Below are 16369 nucleotides of genomic sequence, written 5' to 3'. Positions count from 1 at the left end.
AGCAGTACAGTGGCAGTACAGAAATGCTATACAGTGGTGGGTGAGCGGTGTACCACTATTGTCAGCAGTGACACAGAGCACAATGCTATACAGTGGCGGGTGAGCGGTGTACTACTGTTCCCAGCAGACACAGAGTGGAAGTAAACACAATGCTATATAGTGTGGCTGAGCCGTGTACACAGAGTGGCATTAAACACAATGCTATATAGTCTGCTATATAGTCACCCCGAACAGGGTGATGTTCTGCAGAACCCAAACAGTGGCAAACACTGTTCGCCCAACACTACTGGGAGGGAACGCAGATTTTAGTACCTAAACACACGATACAACATGTTTTCCGGGGTCGGACTCTGAGGCACATACAGATGGTCCCGATCATCATCCTCATCATACAACTCTTCTCCTGAGTCTGACCCACCCACCACCTCTGCCACCCCAACATCCCCAGACACAGACCCCTCATCGTCCTCAACATTAACTTGGGATGCTGGCCTGAGCCAGACCTCCTCCTCCACATCAGGCCCCATCATCTCCTCAATGGCAGCCCTCATTAATCGCTCTGGCGACGGACTGATGGACACAACGTTCTCCTCCGGGGAGGGCTGCTGCTGACCACTGGCTGCTGGGGTGGATGTTATAGCTTGCGTGGGGCGTTGGCTGTTGCTGTTGTTGGGAGTGCTGCTCACAGCGGAGGTCTCTGGGGAACTCATGTTGAGCTCATATAGTGGTTGACGGTGAGTGGAGTATTACTGATCCCAGCAATATACACACTGACTGGCAGAGTACGCAATGCTATATAGTGTGGCTGAGCGGTGTACACAGAGTGGCAGTAAACACAATGCTATATAGTCTGGCTGAGCGAGCGGTGTACTACTGTTCCCAGCAGAATCAGAGTGGCAGTAAACAATGGTATATAGTCTGGCTGAGCGGTGTACACAGAGTGTCAGTAAACAATGGTATATAGTCTGGCTGAGCGAGCGGTGTACTACTGTTCCCAGCAGACACAGAACAGTAAACAGAATGCTATATAGTGTGGCTGAGCGAGCGGTGTACCACTATTCCCAGCAGACACAGAACAGTAAACAGAATGCTATATAGTGTGGCTGAGCGAGCGGTGTACCACTATTCCCAGCAGACACAGAACAGTGAACAGAATGCTATATAGTGTGGCTGAGCGAGCGGTGTACCACTATTCCCAGCAGACACAGAACAGTGAACAGAATGCTATATAGTGTGGCTGAGCGAGCGGTGTACTACTGTTCCCAGCAGACACAGAACAGTACACAGAATGCTATATAGTGTGGCTGAACGAGCGGTGTACTACTGTTCCCAGCAGACACAGAACAGTACACAGAATGCTATATAGTGTGGCTGAACGAGCGGTGTACCACTATTCCAAGCAGACACAGAACAGTGAACAGAATGCTATATAGTGTGGCTGAGCGAGCGGTGTACCACTATTCCCAGCAGACACAGAGTGGCAGTAAACAGAATGCTATATAGTGTGGCTGAGCGAGGTACACAGAGTGGCAGTAAACAGAATGCTATATAGTGTGGCTGAGCAAGCGGTGTACTACTATTCCCAGCAGACACAGAGTGGCAGTAAACAGAATGCTATATAGTGTGGCTGAGCGAGGTACACAGAGTGGCAGTAAACAGAATGCTGAGCGAGCGGTGTACTACTATTCCCAGCAGCGACACACAATGACTGGGGGGGACCCTGGCTAGCGTGGCTGGAGCGCGAACTACCCTGCCTGCCTACCCAAAGCTAAACCCACAGACAAATGGCGGAGATATGACGTGGTTCGGGTATTTATTTACCCGAACCACGTGACAGTTCGGCCAATCAGAGCGCGTTCGGGTCCGAACCACGTGACCCGTTCGGCCAATCACAGCGCTAGCCGAACGTTCGGGGAACGTTCGGCCATGCGCTCTTAGTTCGGCCATATGGCCGAACGGTTTGGCCGAGCACCGTCAGGTGTTCGGCCGAACTCGAACATCACCCGAACAGGGTGATGTTCTGCAGAACCCGAACAGTGGCGAACACTGTTCGCCCAACACTACCTCTGAGTAAGATCGGAAATGTAGGTTGGACAGGTTTTGTTTTGTGGACAGATTTGTAGGTCAGACACAGTGGCCCATATGCAATTAACTTTTTCACCTGCGTTTTCTCCTAGGGGATATTTTCACAACTTAAAATAAAATGCCTTTTAAACCACCAACTAGCAAACAAATACTCAAAATAATTTTTGCAGTAATTGTTCACCTACTTTTTGGTACTTTTTTTAATTGCAAAGTGCTAAAAGGTTATTTTAAAATGAAGATGAAAAATTATCACCTAGGAAAACTCAGGAGAAAACGTGAATTGCATGTGGGCCAGTATCTTGAATCTGATTAGCTCAATATTACAAGAGTAGTTATACTCACAAAGGTGGGTTTCAGAACCTGCACAACCACCGTATATCGCCTACAGGGAAACCACCGACCCCGCTCGGTACTCAAGGTCCTGCCGGAAGTGGGTGGTCGCTCTCTTGTGGTCCTTACTAGCTGTGGATGGCACCACACTAGTGGGAAGGACACCTCTGAAGGAGGTGTAGCAGGCAATGAAGAATGGTGGAAGCCCCCCAAAATAAATATCTCTCTGAGTATACGTTAAAGTTAAAGACATTAATAAATACATGAGGTATCTTACCTCTCCAGATGAACCAACCCAGAAAAACAAGGGTTTAGATCAGGTAAGGTTTATTCAAGCACAATTGTAAAAGACAACACGTTTCTCAAGTCTCTGCCCGCTTCCTCAGGTCAATAAAGTGCCTTAGGGAATTCAGTTTGCAGCCTGGGCGCCCAGGCTGAGAGATATTCATCTTTGGGCGCCTCCACCGTTCTTCAAATTTTTAGATACTTGTTTTAGATTCCACAAATCCTAATTCCCGTTTCATACATGCCCAGCAGTGCCATTGTCATTCAAGCTAGTATTTGAAGTGTGATGATAATGAAAGGGTCACACAGTCCAGAATGATGGCCCTACGAGATGATTACACCACCCTGTCTTTCCATAGTTGAGTCGTAGTCTAGAGTGTTCTTTATCTCTTGCTTCTGGATTGCGGCTATTGCAGCATATCGCGTTACAAACCAACACATGTGGGTTTGTCAGTTAAAGATCCGCTGGCCTAAACAGCATTCCAGCAAAACCACAACAGCCAGATTTCACATGACAACACCATTGAGAACCCAAACTAGATTATCACTGGCTAGCAACAACTTCCGTACTTTCCTCCATCGGTGTGTGCCTGTTGATGTCCTAAAGTCATTACACCATGCCCCCCTCTCCCCGTTGCTAGCCTAAAGACAGGCGACATGGACAAGACAACACAGCTTTGCTGCCTTCACCTTGACATTTCGGCACCAGGTTACCAAATGACTTAATCAATGGATTTTAGTGGTTAGACAATGCCAAGACCAAGAGGATTGAGATAGCAAATAAGGCATGATCTATGTGATAACGACAACATTTGTATTCAGAAGAGTTCCAGGCTTCCATATTCCCCTGTCACAGTGTACCAATACCACCGCACGGGCCATGGGGTACCACCACCAGCCCAAGATAGAGACAGCAAAAGCATGCGCTCCTACACAACCCAAGCAACCATAACTGCACCAAAGTCACCAATCATTTAAGGTGCAGCTATCCTCTTGTTAATGTAATATGTGCTTAGCAGAAGACAGCAGCAGCAGTCGCAGTTTCCTAGGTGAAAAATCATTACGCTTTTACTGCACAAATCAAGGCTGGTTGGATCTGAAACACCAGTGTTCTGTACAGTACGGTGTCTACTATGAACAGGCAACTCTCTCTCTCTCTCTCTCTCTCTCTCTCTCTCTCTCTCTCCCTCTCTCCTTGCAAAATATGTAAGCAGTGCAGCCCCAAGAGAACACTCCAGATCTTACAAAGCTCTGACACAATGAAATGCTATTTTGCTAAATTAAATAGCCTAGGTATATGAACCAATGAGCCTGCCATGTAATTTCCTTAAAAGCCGTATCCATTGCGAGGCTGGGCTCCTGTACCATAAAACACATAAAACACCAGAGGAAGGGAATTTAATAGGCAGTTGTGGAAGACTGTAAGGCAAGAAAAGAAAAGAAGAGGGGGGCTGAGATGGTACATTAGTGTTTGACTTATGATTTTTTTCTTCTTCTCCTTTTTTAATGTCATTTTGCCTTCCAGCCAAAAAAAAAAGGACAAGAGTGGAGAGAGTGATATTGGCCTTTATCTTATTACACTAAGTAGTGAACAGGATGAGGAGATACAAAGCAAACGGAGGTGGCGGTGGTGGTGGTGGAGGGGGAGACGTGAGGAGCTGCTGCAGGCTCCTCGCTTAAGAAACACAGCATTAATTAATTTCAAGCCTCCTAATTAACTCCTTGCAAGCCCAACCTGATGCCCTGAAATGAGAAGCCTTCCATCTCCACCGAAAAGGCCTGCAAGGAACATCTGAAGGAACATGCCAGCACACTCAATGGTTGTGTCATCTGATCTCTTCAGGACTAAATTATGGGTTTATGTTTAATCCTCTAGCAAGGTGAGGTGAAGCCCTTGTCTGTACAACGATAGCGCCAGCATCTTGCAAAGGATGCAACTGTCAACAAGCATTGCATTTCATCAGGCTAAGTGGAGGAAAATATCTCATAGCTTTAGGTGAACCTCAAAAACAGAGGGATTTGAATTTGAGACATCTAGAGAAGAAGGCTTGACTCCATAACCTGTGTATGGAGGGCATGGACCTTTTTAGCTTAGGCTGGTTTATTTCTATACTGCCAACTGCCAAGGCTAGGTAATAAAGAATAATAAAAAAAAAGAACTATCATTGGCAACGTGTAATGACCAAAAATTTATAAACACAATAGTCAAATGACCCATCTCAAATATGTCAACTTCCAACAGTTTTTGGCAGCTAGAGAGAAGCTTGACTCTTACTTGATGTGGGTTACTCAATAGGACCAATAATCCCCCCTAAAATAAATCAGCCCCCAAAGCCTTCAAAAAACCACTGATCAACTTTGAGGATCCTTACACCGGACCGGCCGGTGGAAACTGACTACCAACACTGGACGCACCTTCAAGCCAAGGGAGCATACTTACAGCAGTGGTCTTCCATGGTGTCAATCCTGCTAAAATAACTCAGCAAAATATATCTTTGAGTAGCCAAGGACACCGAAAGGAAAACAGAAAAATATATATGAAAACAAAATGTTGTGTATAAAAATGCACAAAGTGGCAAACAGCGAGCATGGGCAAATAGCAAAGAAAGACTCTTGACATTTTTTTTCCTTATTAAATATTTCCTGTTTTACATCACAATCCCAAAGAGACAATGTTTTTTAGTTCAGACAACCAGCACACGGTGACTCATGGCAGACGAGTATAAACATCTGTTGGGAATACAATACACACATATACAGATATATTTTTCCATCCCTTGCAACCATTCATAAGTAAATAAAGCACAGAACCTATTTGCAAGGGCTGTTAGACCCAAGTGGGGGAGAAAGGGAATATCAGGTAGCTTGGCTAGCTGGCTGTAACCATCGAGGTTCAATAGACTAATCCAATAGTGTCTCAGCTGAATGTAATATAGTAATGGCAAAGCAGGCTAGCCCATCAGAATAATACACATGAAATTTGATGAAAGAAGAGATGGCTTACCCATTTGATAAGCTATTGATCCGGGCTGTCTATGGGAATGTGGACTGCTCAGTCACTGTCTTTGCAGCAGTTTTGTAAGACACACAAGGCTCAGCCAGGGAAAAATAAAAAACAACCAAAATTGGATTCTAGTTGGAATGAAAGGTTAGGACTCCCCCATATTCCATCCAGTAGTTAACAGAATGTACAAGAGGACACAACGAAGAGGCAAGCGTTAAAAAATAACCCCATGAAAAAAGCAGCAACCATAGACTCCAATCAGTGCCCAGTTTGGGTAGGGTGGCACCTGGATGCCCGGGTGACAATTACCCAGAGAGATGCTTGGCACAGGCTTCCCGATCTGCGGACGGCATGGCATGGGATTCGACAACGACAGAAAATCCAAGGGTTTTCCTAAGCGCTTGTATATCCAGCACTGCATCAGACGGATCAAAGTCAGCAGTTGCAGGGGGTCCCTCAGCAGAAAGGGGCCACCCCTGTCCAGTGCAGGGTTAACAGGATTCCCATTGCTGCAACATCAAATCTCCTTTTCTATTCTTTTTTCTCCCCCCCTCTCTCTCCTCTCTTCCATCAGCCTTAGTGACTGCTGGCTCTGCCTGTATCCTATGCTACTGCATTTTTCCCAGCTCTCTCTCCACAGTGCTACACACAGCTTAAGGGATGGGAAGGGAGAGAGAGAGGGAGAAAGAGAGGAGGGGTGGAGAGGATTGCAATGCCTGAATACCAAAGTCTTTAAGACGCCTGCAGATTTCGGCTCCTGTTCCCAAACCTGGCGCTCTCTCTGCGCTCCCAGAGAATTCAGTCTCTTGCAGCTGTGGCTTCAGCAGAGAGGAGGTGCCAGCTGAATCATTTAGGAGAGGAGAAGGAGAGTGGTGTGAGCTATAGTCAGAGGTACTGCTCTCTGATCCCAGGCAGATTGGCTCAGAGATGGAGCATTGGGATGCAGAGGGTGTACATGTGTGCATAGCAAGTCACATTTCAGCACCAAGGACAGAGTCCCAGCTCAGCCTGGCAGTGGTGGAGGCCTGCCTGAGGACAATTCCACTGCAAGCCACAGACCTAAGGAGGTTACAGTAGAATCTCTTTATAATAATTCCAATGATTCCAGTATTTGTATAGCGATTTTCTCCCGTCGGACTCAAAGCATCAGCGAGTTAGCCCCCAGAAGGCACTCAGTAGGCAGTGTTAGGGAGTCTGTTCCAAGAACTCCTTACTGATTAAGTGCTGGCTTGCTGAACAGGAAGAGCCAAGATTTGAACCCAGGTCTCCTGTGTCAAAGGCAGAGCCCTTACCATTACACCATCCAGCCACGGTTTATAGTAAACTCTAAGGGACCAGTCCAGGAAAAGTGGTTTACTACATCAGAAAGGGTCATACTCAAGAACATGAAGTATATGATAGTGTTGGATCTTAATTCGGTCAATAATTGGGAGACATTTTTTTCTTTTCAGTGCTTCAGCAAGTGAGCACAGTGTCTAAGATCTAGATCAAAAGGCAGTGTTCAGCAATGCGGGGATTTGCATGCAATAATCACGCAACAGCTTGCAGTACTGTCTCTGCATTAACTGGTGAAACCTACACTGTATGTTTCCTACATACAGTGTAGGTTTCACCAGTTAATGCAGAGACAGTACTGACAGTAAACTACTCTGTCCACATTTCTGTGCAGCCTGGATGATACTGTAGAGTTGCAGCCGTGCATAAGCAAGTCACAGATGACAGGCAATACCCTCAGTAATTAGGCAGCAGCTTAAACAGGAAGCATAGGTCTTACCAGTTCATATAGGTACAGTACTCTCAGTAATCAGGCAACAGCTTACACAGGAAGTACAGGTCTCACCAGTTAATGCAGGTGCAGTACAGATAGTGTGCTCCTCTGTCCACATATCTGTGCAGCCTGGATGATGCTGTAGCATTGCAGCCATGCACAAGCAAGTCACAGATGGCAGACTACTCCCTCAGTAATCAGGCAGCAGCTTGCTAAGGAAGCATAGGTCTCACCATCAGATTCAGGTACTGTACTGATAACGTTTCCACATTCCTGTGCAGCCTGGATGATACTGTAGCATTGCAGCCATGCACAAGCAAGTCACAGATGACAGACTACTCCCTCAGTAATCAGGCAGCAGCACACACAGGAAGCATAGGTCTCACCATCAGATCCAGGTACTGTACTGATAGCGTTTCCACATGTCTGTGCAGCCTGGATGATACTGTAGCATTGCAGCCATGCACACGCAAGTCACAGATGACAGACTACTCCCTCAGTAATCAGGCAGCAGCTTGCACAGGAAGCATAGGTCTCACCATCAGATCCAGGTACTGTACTGATAGCGTTTCCACATGTCTGTGCAGCCTGGATGATACTGTAGCATTGCAGCCATGCACAAGCAAGTCACAGATGACAGACTACTCCCTCAGTAATCAGGCAGCAGCACACACAGGAAGCATAGGTCTCACCATCAGATCCAGGTACTGTACTGATAGTGTTTCCACATGTCTGTGCAGCCTGGATGATACTGTAGCATTGCAGCCATGCACAAGCAAGTCACAGATGGCAGACTACTCCCTCAGTAATCAGGCAGCAGCTTGCACAGGAAGCATAGGTCTCACCATCAGATCCAGGTACTGTACTGATAGCGTTTCCACATGTCTGTGCAGCCTGGATGATACTGTAACATTGCAGCCATGCACAAGCAAGTCACAGATGGCAGACTACTCCCTCAGTAATCAGGCAGCAGCTTGCACAGGAAGCATAGGTCTCACTATCAGATCCAGGTACTGTACAGATAGTGTTTCCACATTTCTGTGCAGTCTGGATGATACTGTAGCATTGCAGCCATGCACACGCAAGTCACAGATGACAGACTACTCCCTCAGTAATCAGGCAGCAGCTTGCACAGGAAGCATAGGTCTCACCATCAGATCCAGGTACTGTACTGATAGCGTTTCCACATGTCTGTGCAGCCTGGATGATACTGTAGCATTGCAGCCATGCACAAGCAAGTCACAGATGACAGACTACTCCCTCAGTAATCAGGCAGCAGCACACACAGGAAGCATAGGTCTCACCATCAGATCCAGGTACTGTACTGATAGTGTTTCCACATGTCTGTGCAGCCTGGATGATACTGTAGCATTGCAACCATGCACACGCAAGTCACAGATGGCAGACTACTCCCTCAGTAATCAGGCAGCAGCTTGCACAGGAAGCATAGGTCTCACCATCAGATCCAGGTACTGTACTGATAGCGTTTCCACATGTCTGTGCAGCCTGCATGATACTGTAACATTGCAGCCATGCACAAGCAAGTCACAGATGGCAGACTACTCCCTCAGTAATCAGGCAGCAGCTTGCACAGGAAGCATAGGTCTCACTATCAGATCCAGGTACTGTACAGATAGTGTTTCCACATTTCTGTGCAGTCTGGATGATACTGTAGCATTGCAGCCATGCACACGCAAGTCACAGGTGACAGTCTACTCCCTCAGTAATCAGGCAGCAGCTTGCACAGGAAGCATAGGTCTCACCATCAGATCCAGGTACTGTACTGATAGCATTTCCACATGACTGTGCAGCCTGGATGATACTGTAACATTGCAGCCATGCACACGCAAGTCACAGATGGCAGACTACTCCCTCAGTAATCAGGCAGCAGCTTGCACAGGAAGCATAGGTCTCACCATCAGATCAAGGTACTGTACTGATAGTGTTTCCACATGTCTGTGCAGCCTGGATGATACTGTAGCATTGCAGCCATGCACAAGCAAGTCACAGATGGCAGACTACTCCCTCAGTAATCAGGTAGCAGCTTGCACAGGAAGCATAGGTCTCACTATCAGATCCAGGTACTGTACAGATAGTGTTTCCACATTTCTGTGCAGTCTGGATGATACTGTAGCATTGCAGCTATGCACACGCAAGTCACAGGTGACAGTCTACTCCCTCAGTAATCAGGCAGCAGCTTGCACAGGAAGCATAGGTCTCACCATCAGATCCAGGTACTGTACTGATAGCATTTCCACATGACTGTGCAGCCTGGATGATACTGTAACATTGCAGCCATGCACACGCAAGTCACAGATGGCAGACTACTCCCTCAGTAATCAGGCAGCAGCTTGCACAGGAAGCATAGGTCTCACCATCAGATCAAGGTACTGTACTGATAGTGTTTCCACATGTCTGTGCAGCCTGGATGATACTGTAGCATTGCAGCCATGCACAAGCAAGTCACAGATGGCAGACTACTCCCTCAGTAATCAGGTAGCAGCTTGCACAGGAAGCATAGGTCTCACTATCAGATCCAGGTACTGTACAGATAGTGTTTCCACATTTCTGTGCAGTCTGGATGATACTGTAGCATTGCAGCTATGCACACGCAAGTCACAGGTGACAGTCTACTCCCTCAGTAATCAGGCAGCAGCTTGCACAGGAAGCATAGGTCTCACCATCAGATCCAGGTACTGTACTGATAGCATTTCCACATGACTGTGCAGCCTGGATGATACTGTAACATTGCAGCCATGCACACGCAAGTCACAGATGGCAGACTACTCCCTCAGTAATCAGGTAGCAGCTTGCACAGGAAGCATAGGTCTCACCATCAGATCCAGGTACTGTACAGATAGTGTTTCCACATTTCTGTGCAGTCTGGATGATACTGTAGCATTGCAGCTATGCACACGCAAGTCACAGGTGACAGACTACTCCCTCAGTAATCAGGCAGCAGCACACACAGGAGCATAGGCCTCACCATCAGATCCAGGTACTGTACTGATAGCATTTCCACATGACTGTGCAGCCTGGATGATACTGTAACATTGCAGCCATGCACACGCAAGTCACAGATGGCAGACTACTCCCTCAGTAATCAGGCAGCAGCACACACAGGAAGCATAGGTCTCACCATCAGATCCAGGTACTGTACTGATAGCGTTTCCACATTCCTGTGCAGCCTGGAATGTACTGTAGCATTGCAGCCATGCACACGCATGTCACAGATGACAGACTACTCCCTCAGTAATCAGGCAGCAGCTTGCACAGGAAGCATAGTCTCACCATCAGATCCAGGTACTCCCTCAGTAATCAGGCAGCAGCAGCTTACACAGGAAGCATAGGTCTCACTGGCTGGTGCATTTGAGGTAATCCACGCAGGCCCAGAGTAGTGTGCAGATAGCGAGCAGGCTACAAGTGGCTGCCAGCCCGTCCACGCACAGCTTATGGGTCTCAGACTGGCATATGATGCATGACCCCACCCTCTTTCCACTGAAGCCAGATATAGAGTACTAAAGGGGCCAGAAAACAGGTTTACTAAAACAGAAGTTCTATTATATCAGTGTTCACATTATATCAAAGTTTGCTATACCAGGCATTACTCCCATAAACTTCTAATAGGGCTTGGCCGGGACCTGGACACTTATACTGTACAGTATTCCCAAACTCTTGGGGCACCAACTAGTGCAGAGTGTGTGTGTGTGTGTGCGTGCATGTGTGCGTGTGTGTGTAAGATGGGTCCTGCTCTTGTCCAACTCTGGTGGCACCCACAACTTCCAGTGATACACATAAACCAGCAGTATAATGCTAAGCAAATTTATCAGATCCGGAGACCCAGTAATAAAGATAAAATTAACAATTTACCTTTTAGCAATATTTTCTAACACAGGGGTCAGGAACCTTTTTGGCTGAGAGAGCCATAAATGCCACATATTTTAAAATGTAATTCCGTGAGCGCCATACAACATGTTTCAAACTGGGACAGTAGGGCTCACGCCCCTGTTGCCATGGTGATGTGTACACAGTTGATCCGCCAGGCAGCGGAAGTGTCAGACACGTCTTCAGCTTCTCTTGGGTTTCAGCAACATCAGCAATTTCCCTGAGAGCCAGACAGGAGAAATACCGACTAACAGCTTGTACAATTAGCTAGCTGACTTGGGGGATGATTCACTTTGTAGGATGAGATCCCCGCACTTTGGCCCAATAGGCTACAGATGTCTGTTCTGCTTGCGTACTTGGCATGTGTGAGCCTGTCCCTCTCACAGCTAACAGCTTATGTCTAGGCATCATTACAGGAAGTGAGAAAACCTCTTCAACAGGAAGTCTTGAAGCAAGCAATAAAGATTTTTCTGTAAGTGGAGGGGAGTGGCCATATGGGAGTGACATGCAGATTGTAGGGGTGTGGCAAAAGAGGTTTTGAAAGGAAGAGGAAAGGAGGTGGGACAGAACACTAATTGGAGGCAAGAACTCTGAGATGGTACTATCTGGCTGGATACAATGCCCTTACAAACACCAGTATGGGAGCAGGCCAGGGTGTAGGATGGAAAGTTCAATGTATGTTAGGGAAGGGGGAGGGATCAATGGCATAACTACAAATCATGTGGCCCCCTCAAAACATTTAAGGCCACCCCCCACAATGTTCGCACCCCAGTGTATCCACAAAAACACCCGATCCGAAGTCTAGTCCTCTGTATTGGAGAAAAGGAAGGTTAGTAGTTGGAGCCCCCCACAGTTCTGGGCCTTTGACGCGTTGTGGATTAGTTGTAAGCATTTTGGAGCGCACTCCACGTTTGTGGTGCGTTCCATGCGTACCGCCATGCTAGGTTGCGTACGTTGTGACGCATGGTTTTGAAGGGGTTTTGATGTCGGTTTTTACGCGTTCTGTGTTTACACCACGGTTGGCGTGTGTTTCATGCAGATGATCACGCATGCATGCGTGGTTTTTGATGCGTGGTTTCGTTTGATGATGTGGAACTTCCCGATTGGCTAGAAATAGCCAGGAAGTGATGCGGATGTCATATGACCCATTTATTATGACCAATGGAGGCACGTCCATTCTCTTTATTGAGTGATTTTGCCAGCAGGCAAATGGTTAATTGTGATTTACATATCAGCCCTCGCAGTTCCCCATCAGGTCCACCACATGTCTCCGCCCAGCAAGTCACCGATTGGTGATTTTAGTGGAGGTGGGGTATTTAAGGCACTGCACTTGTGTTTTTGTATATGGCTGCTGCAATTTGAAAAAGGACTATGCCCGAAACAACGTTTGTCATTGTTAAGCCACAATGGTGATGCAATAAAAGAGCTTTTCTTCACGCTTGGAGTGGTGCCGACCTCCTTACTACTTTGATATACTCAGAAAAATGACAACATTAAAAACCATTTTTCTTTGCATTTTAAAATCGATTTTCACAAAAACTACAAGGTCCTTTTGAAAAATTATTTTTTTTGACTTGTACCCACTATTGTCCATAGCATATGTAGCAATTTTGTTAGCAATCGCATGTATGGGGGATTTGCTATTAACCACTAAATTCGGCACATATTATGCGAAATTTTGTGAAAATTATGCAAAATTGTGAAATATTATTATTACATACAAAATGAATTACGATTTATGATGCCCAAAGATGACTGATTTATTGTTACTAGTAAAAGCTCCCTTTTACTAGTAACAATAAATCAGTCATCTTTGGGCATGCATCGTAAATCGTTATTCATTTTGTATGTAACCAAAATGACCTTGCCACTCCTTGCTAGACCAAATGCAGCACAAATTACCCACCCCAGTGAGTGATACTGCACAAAGTTTAAGGATACACTCCAATGTGCTTTAATCCTGCCTTCTAAAGGAAGGATTGAAGCAGGTATGTGATGTCACAGGGAACTGAGGCCCCGCCCACATAGGAAAAACATTAAAGCTAATAAACTGGGAGGGGATATCACATGACCGATGCTTTCCAGTCGAAATTCAGGTAGTTAAAATCCTAATTTTATAAGAAGACATGGGTATAGATTACAACAAGAAAATAATATAATCTTACTAATATTATAAATGCGAAAGTTTGGATGTTTGGACGTTTGGATGTTTGTTACTCGATCACGCAACAATAGCTGAACGGATTTGAAGGAAATTTGGCACACACAAACTACCGTACATTACCTGGAATAACAAATAGGCAGCTTTGTATCCTCATAACCAAAAAGTGGGCGGAGACAAATACACATTTCGCTGGGAGAATGTAAACTGCAGCCATTCTTACACTGTTAATGGCAGAATTCTCAAACTTTGCACAGTTGGTCACTGGGTGACTGGGATTAATATTCAGAAAAATGGGTGGAGCCTACAAAAGCCAATCAAAATTCACCTGTTGATTTTCAAGGGTAATATTTAATTGCTGCCATTCTTGCACTGTTAATGGCACAAGCCTCAAACCTGGTACAGTTGGTCATTGGGTGACTGGGGTTCAAATTCTGAAAAGGGGGTAGAGCCACAAACAGCCAATCAAATTTGTGTCATTTCAATGCAAATTATTGATGCCAAAGACCGCAAAGCTAACAAACTTGGTCATTGAGTAATTGTGTGTTAGAGTTAGAAAAAGTGGGTGCAGCCAACACCAGCCAAATACATATCCGGGTAACGCCTGGTCATCAGTGGGTGGAGACAAATACAAATTTCACTGGGAAAATTTAAACGGCAGCCATTCTTACACTGTTAATGGTAGGGTTCTCAAACTTTGCACAGTTGGTCACTGGGTGACTAGGATTAACATTCAGAAAAGTGGGTGGAGCCTACAAAAGCCAATCAAAATTCACCTATTCATTTTCAGGGGGAATATTTAATTGCTGCCATCCTTGCACTGTTAATGGCACAGACCTCAAACCTACCATGTTTCCCCAAAAATAACACTGTCTCATATTCATTTTTGCTCCAAAAGATGTGCTAGGGCTTATTTTCAGGGGATGTCTTATTTTTTGGGAAACACTGGTAGTTTTCCTATACAAAACGTATATAATGTATGCCATGCTGAAACACATGCAACATACACAGAGCTTGTGGTTTGCAGATATTGGCTCTCACTTACAAGAAATGAATGCTGCTGATCATGTGTGTATCGCCCAGTGCACACCAAAAACCTCTAGCAGATCTGCAAAACACTAGAGGTTTTTGAAGCAGATTTCAGAGCGATTTTAGGCTAGTGTTCTACACATGCCTAGTGTTTTGTGGAGCGTTTTTGTGTAGCAGATTACAAATATTGTTACAGTAAAAGCTGTTACTGAACAGCTTCTTTAACAAAAACGCCTGAAAAACCGCTCTGATCTAGCGTTTTTCAGAGCTGTTTTCCACTTTCCTATAACATTGAGGCAGAAACGCCTCAGAAATCTAAAAAATGCTGCAGCCCCCGAGTTTGCGTTTGTGGAAAAAACGTACCGCTCTGGTGTGCACCGTCCCATTCACTTTCATTAGCCAAGCGGTTTTCCCTCTGCAAGCATTTTAAAAAAAGCTTCAGAACCACTCTGGTGTGCACAAGCCCTAAGAGTCTATTTCTTGCAGGCAGAGAACTCTGTCAGGCTCCCCAGAGCTATGATAGGATAAGCTGTGTGTCTTGGGAAGAGGTGAAGAGGTGAAGTGCTGCTGATGCTTATCACGACAGATCAGGTGGGATGGCTCCAACAACAACACAAATTGCCTGACACATATACAGGACTGTAGAACTCACATTATACTGCTGCTCTCCTGTATCCGGGCTTTGTATTGAGCGTGCCTTTCTGGTGTCATGTGGGCTGCTGCTAGGGCTTACATTCTGGGGATGTCTTATAGTTCAAGCATGCTAGGAATTCCTGCTAGGGCTTATTCTCAGGGGATGTCTTACTTTAGAAGAAACACGGTAGTACAGTTGGTCATTGGGTGACTGGGGTTCAAATTCAAAAAAGGGTGTGGAACCACAGCCAATCAGATTTGTTTCATTTCAATGCAAATTATTGATGCCAAAGACCACAAAGCTCACAAACTAGGTCATGGAGCAATTGAGTAAATTGTGTGTTAGGGTTAGAAAAAGTGGGCGGAGCTAACACTAGCCAAATACATACCCGGGCAGCGCCAGGTCATCAGCTAGTGCAATATAAGTGGGCAATTCAGAGGTGGCTTTTCTTGTGACAACTAGACCCCTGAAGAAAGGGAGAAGCCTGAGCTTGCTTTACCTTCCCTTAACCCCCTGAAACGCTCAAAATCGGTGGTGTAATCAAGGACAGTTCAGATTCAAAGTAGTTTTGGGAACAGGAACACACAGGCCATGCGACCAGCATCTTGGGGTCTGCAAAAAAGTACCTTTGTACTATTTACCGTAGTTCTACAAATGTACACCAACTTATGTGCAATTGTGCAGGTGATGAAGAGTGAACATGCTAAAATCCTTGACAATTTTTTGAACATTTTAAAGAATATTTGTGCTAAATAAAACTAGGTGAAACAAAAGAGCTGACACTAAACTGTAAGTCCATGAAATCCATCCGTATCGAGAATAAAGAAGAAAATGTGTTACTCGTAGCCTAGTAACAGATGACTGAGAGACATAAAACAGGCGAGAAATCAAACTCACAAAGAAAAACAAAATTCTGGCATTTTAAAAGCTGTGTGGATACAAAAGCGATAACCTGAGACATAAAAACAATAATTTACAGTATAAAAACAACAGCTTTGCAAGGCTATTGTGTGTCGATGAATGTACCAAGGTTACAACCAAAAATAAGTATACATGTATGATAGACAACTTACACAAAAACAAAAAGGTTTATACTGTACGGAAGTGTGCTCAAAATACAAGCATCAGCATAATGACTGATAATGCAGAGATCAGTACATGCTGCAGCTAGTTTACTATAAGTACAGG

At 45.4% G+C, this 16369-nt stretch overlaps 1 protein-coding gene across 4 annotated transcripts in view; it reads right to left on the bottom strand.

The window, feature by feature from the left end:
* LRRC4C (leucine rich repeat containing 4C) overlaps positions 1-16369 on the bottom strand; it is a 1282052-nt gene that overhangs the window by 1189409 nt on the left and 76274 nt on the right. Inside the window, exon 1 of one of the 4 annotated variants that reach the window (XM_068259711.1) lies at positions 5705-6574. The exons of the other annotated variants lie outside the window; for them this stretch is intronic. The gene's annotated coding sequence lies outside the window, so the exon portion shown is untranslated. Of the gene's footprint in view, positions 1-5704; positions 6575-16369 lie in introns of those variants that run through there. 4 annotated transcript variants of the gene reach the window in all.

The sequence above is a fragment of the Hyperolius riggenbachi genome, chromosome 11 (genome assembly GCF_040937935.1).
Source record: "Hyperolius riggenbachi isolate aHypRig1 chromosome 11, aHypRig1.pri, whole genome shotgun sequence".
Taxonomy (NCBI): Eukaryota; Metazoa; Chordata; class Amphibia; order Anura; family Hyperoliidae; genus Hyperolius; species Hyperolius riggenbachi.
This window is presented reverse-complemented; position numbering and strand designations above follow the sequence as displayed.